The sequence below is a fragment of the Nerophis lumbriciformis genome, unplaced genomic scaffold (assembly GCF_033978685.3).
Source record: "Nerophis lumbriciformis unplaced genomic scaffold, RoL_Nlum_v2.1 HiC_scaffold_64, whole genome shotgun sequence".
Lineage (NCBI taxonomy): Eukaryota > Metazoa > Chordata > Actinopteri > Syngnathiformes > Syngnathidae > Nerophis > Nerophis lumbriciformis.
In genome coordinates, this window is record NW_027316606.1 from 12,501 (window position 1) to 17,500 (window position 5,000).

A 5,000-nucleotide genomic window follows, 5' to 3' on the forward strand; every position below is an offset into this window, starting at 1 on the left:
AATTTTGGATCAAATTCGGGACTTTTGCCCACTTTCCCAACTTTTCTTCCCAATCACAGTGCGCCTTTGCTGGGTAAGTTGTGGACATGCCAGGCACCCCCGGGACACCGGTGGAACGCGGCCGGACTCGTGGTACTCCAACCCGGGCATAATTTTGGATCAAATTCGGGACTTTTGCCCACTTTCCCAACTTTTCTTCCCAATCACAGTGCACCTTTGCTGGGTGCGTCGTGGACATTGTAGGCACCCCGAGACCCTGGTGGAACGCGGCGGGACTTGTGGGACTCGAACCTGGGTGTGATTTTGGACCAAATTCGGGACTTTTGCCCACTTTCCCAACTTTTCTTCCCAATCACAGTGCGCCTTTGCTGGGTGCGTTGTGGACATTGTAGGCACCCCGGAACCCTGGTGGAACGCGGCGGGACTTGTGGGACTCGAACCTGGGTGTGATTTTGGACCAAATTCGGGACTTTTGCCCACTTTCCCAACTTTTCTTCCCAATCACAGTGCGCCTTTGCTGGGTAAGTTGTGGACATTGTAGGCACCCCGGAACCCTGGTGGAACGCGGCGGGACTTGTGGGACTCGAACCTGGGTGTGATTTTGGACCAAATTCGGGACTTTTGCCCACTTTCCCAACTTTTCTTCCCAATCACAGTGCGCCTTTGCTGGGTAAGTTGTGGACATTGTAGGCACCCCGAGACACTGGTGGAACGCGGCGGGACTTGTGGGACTCGAACCTGGGTGTGATTTTGGACCAAATTCGGGACTTTTGCCCACTTTCCCAACTTTTCTTCCCAATCACAGTGCGCCTTTGCTGGGTAAGTTGTGGACATTGTAGGCACCCCGGAACCCTGGTGGAACGCGGCGGGACTTGTGGGACTCGAACCTGGGTGTGATTTTGGCCCAAATTCGGGACTTTTGCCCACTTTCCCAACTTTTCTTCCCAATCACAGTGCGCCTTTGCTGGGTGCGTTGTGGACATTGTAGGCACCCCGAGACACTGGTGGAACGCGGCGGGACTTGTGGGACTCGAACCTGGGTGTGATTTTGGACCAAATTCGGGACTTTTGCCCACTTTCCCAACTTTTCTTCCCAATCACAGTGCGCCTTTGCTGGGCAAGTTGTGGACATTGTAGGCACCCCGAGACACTGGTGGAACGCGGCGGGACTTGTGGGACTCGAACCTGGGTGTGATTTTGGACCAAATTCGGGACTTTTGCCCACTTTCCCAACTTTTCTTCCCAATCACAGTGCGCCTTTGCTGGGTGCGTTGTGGACATTGTAGGCACCCCGGAACCCTGGTGGAACGCGGCGGGACTTGTGGGACTCGAACCTGGGTGTGATTTTGGACCAAATTCGGGACTTTTGCCCACTTTCCCAACTTTTCTTCCCAATCACAGTGCGCCTTTGCTGGGTGCGTCGTGGACATGTCAGGCACCCCGGAACCCTGGTGGAACGCGGCGGGACTTGTGGGACTCGAACCTGGGTGTGATGCCTTTGCTGGGTGCGTTGTGGACATTGTAGGCACCCCGAGACACTGGTGGAACGCGGCGGGACTTGTGGGACTCGAACCTGGGTATAATTTTGGATAAAATTCGGGACTTTTGCCCACTTTCCCAACTTTTCTTCCCAATCACAGTGCGCCTTTGCTGGGTGCGTCGTGGACATGTCAGGCACCCCGGAACCCTGGTGGAACGCGGCGGGACTTGTGGGACTCGAACCTGGGTGTGATTTTGGATCATTTCGTGGCCTTTTGCTATGCATGCCTTCTCCCCGCTAGTTTGATGTGTGCTGCTGCAAAAGTTCCAAGAGGGCGTTTTTGCCCCCCTCCAAACCCCCTCTCTTTGTTTATAGTGCATATTTTCTGCTGGATCTACTCTCTATTTACTCCAAGGAAAAAAACTAGCCGGTCGCGGCAAATTTTTACAATCGGTCGCCAAACTACGGCACGAGGGCCGAACGCGGTACGCCGGCGTCCAAGATACGGCCCGGGGATTTTTTTGATTTTTTGGGCTTTTTTTGATTTTTTTGGACATGTTGGGCATCCCAGGACTCGGGTGCGACTGCAGGACGTGTGGGGCTCTAACCTGGGTGTGGTTTTTGGTCATTTTCCGGACTTTTGCCCACTTTTCCAACTTTTCTTCCCAATCACAGTGCGCCTTTGCTGGGTGCGTCGTGGACATGTCAGGCACCCCGGAACACTGGTGGAATGCGGCGGGACTTGTGGGACTCAAACCTGGGTATAATTATGGATCAAATTCGGGACTTTTGCCCACTTTCCCAACTTTTCTTCCCAATCATAGTGCGCCTTTGCTGGGTGCGTTTTGGGCATGTGGGGGGCACCTCGGACTCGGGTGGGACGCGGCGGGACTTGTGGCACTCGTACCTGTGTGTGATTTTTGATCATTTTGTGGACTTTTCCCCAGACACTCTCCACTTGTCTACCCCACTTCCCCTGTGACTTTGCTGGGGGGCGTTTCCCCGCTGTCCTTTGTAGTGTAAGGGTTACTTTTCTTTTTTTTCTGTCTGAAAATATGGCCCACGAAAGGCCTCACATTCCCCGGGAAGACCTGATGGACGCCCCGGCGTCACCGAAATACGGCAAACTGTCTGAAAATAGGGGCTCCAAGGGTTCCCCACTCTTTCTGGCCCACAAAAGGCCTCTCATTCCCCGGGAACACCTGTAGGACTCCCCGGCGTCAAGGAAATACGCCAAACCGTCTGAAAATAGAGGCCCAAAAGAACTGGAAATAATGTGTTTAATTTGGGGGGTGATGTCTATAATTATGGGGGTGCATTGGAGGCGGGAGTCCACTGGAGGGCTCCACACCGTCTGAATATAGGGCCCCAAAAGGCCTGGAATTAATGTATTTAATTTGGGGGGTGCATTTGCAGCGGGAGTCCACCGGAGGGCTCCATTTCCCCACTCTTTTGTTGACATATGGCCACAAAAGGCCTCTCATTCCCCGGGAAGACCTGATGGACGCCCCGGCGTCACCGAAATAAGCCAAACTGTCTGAAAATAGGGGCTCCAAGGGTTCCCCACTCTTTCTGGCCCACAAAAGGCCTCTCATTCCCCGGGAACACCTGTAGGACTCCCCGGCGTCAAGGAAATACGCCAAACCGTCTGAAAATAGGGGCCCAAAAGAACTGGAAATAATGTGTTTAATTTGGGGGGTGATGTCTATAATTATGGGGGTGCATTGGAGGCGGGAGTCCACTGGAGGGCTCCACACCGTCTGAATATAGGGCCCCAAAAGGCCTGGAATTAATGTATTTAATTTGGGGGGTGCATTTGCAGCGGGAGTCCACCGGAGGGCTCCATTTCCCCACTCTTTTGTTGACATATGGCCACAAAAGGCCTCTCATTCCCCGGGAAGACCTGATGGACGCCCCGGCGTCACCGAAATAAGCCAAACTGTCTGAAAATAGGGGCTCCAAGGGTCCCCCACTCTTTCTGGCCCACAAAAGGCCTCTCATTCCCCGGGAACACCAAAAGAACTGGAAATAATGTGTTTAATTCAGGGTGCATTTGCAGCGAGTGTCCACCAGAGGGCTCCAATTCCCCAGCTATAGTCCTGGTACTCTAAAATGATGGCACTTAGTCAAATTTCCGCCTTTTTTTGATGACTTCCAACTAGGAGAGGGACTAATTTTGAGTTCCGGACCCGGGTGGAGAACCATAGCAGGTCGGCCTTCTTAAAGGGAAATGCTCCTAGGCACTTAGTCAAATTTACGCCTTTTTTTTGGACTTCCAGCGAGGAGAGGGACTAATTTTGCTTTCCGCACCCGGGTGGAGAACCATAGCAGGTCAGCCTTCTTAAAGGGACATCCTCCTAGGCACTTAGTCAAATTTACGCCTTTTTTTTGGACTTCCAGCGAGGAGAGGGACTAATTTTGCTTTCCGTACCCGGGTGGAGAACCATAGCAGGTCAGCCTTCTTAAAGGGACATCCTCCTAGGCACTTAGTCAAATTTCCGCCTTTTTTTTGGACTTCCAGCGAGGAGAGGGACTAATTTTGCTTTCCGCACCCGGGTGGAGAACCATAGCAGGTCAGCCTTCTTAAAGGGACATCCTCCTAGGCACTTAGTCAAATTTACGCCTTTTTTTTGGACTTCCAGCGAGGAGAGGGACTAATTTTGCTTTCCGTACCCGGGTGGAGAACCATAGCAGGTCAGCCTTCTTAAAGGGACATCCTCCTAGGCACTTAGTCAAATTTCCGCCTTTTTTTTGGACTTCCAGCGAGGAGAGGGACTAATTTTGCTTTCCGCACCCGGGTGGAGAACCATAGCAGGTCAGCCTTCTTAAAGGGACATCCTCCTAGGCACTTAGTCAAATTTACGCCTTTTTTTTGGACTTCCAGCGAGGAGAGGGACTAATTTTGCTTTCCGTACCCGGGTGGAGAACCATAGCACGTCGGCCTTCTTAAAGGGAAATGCTCCTAGGCACTTAGTCAAATTCACGCCTTTTTTTTGGACTTCCAGCGAGGAGAGGGACAATTTGGCGTTCCTGACCCAGGTGGAGAACCATAGCAGGTCGGCCTTCTTAAAGGGAAATGCTCCTAGACACTTAGTCAAATTTACACCTTTTTTTTTTGGACTTCCAGCGAGGAGAGGGACAATTTTGCTTTCCTGACCCAGGTGGAGAACCATAGCACGTCGGCCTTCTTAAAGGGACATCCTCCTAGGCACTTAGTCAAATTCACGCCTTTTTTTTGGACTTCCAGCGAGGAGAGGGACTAATTTGGCGTTCTGTACCCAGGTGGAGAACCAAGGGACGTCGGCCTTCTTAAGGGGACATCCTCCTAGACACTTAGTCAAATTCACGCCTTTTTTTTGGGACTTCCAGCGAGGAGAGGGACTAATTTGGCGTTCCGTACCCAGGTGGAGAACCATAGCAGGTCGGCCTTCTTAAAGGGAAATGCTCCTAGACACTTAGTCAAATTTACACCTTTTTTTTTTGGACTTCCAGCGAGGAGAGGGACAATTTTGCTTTCCTG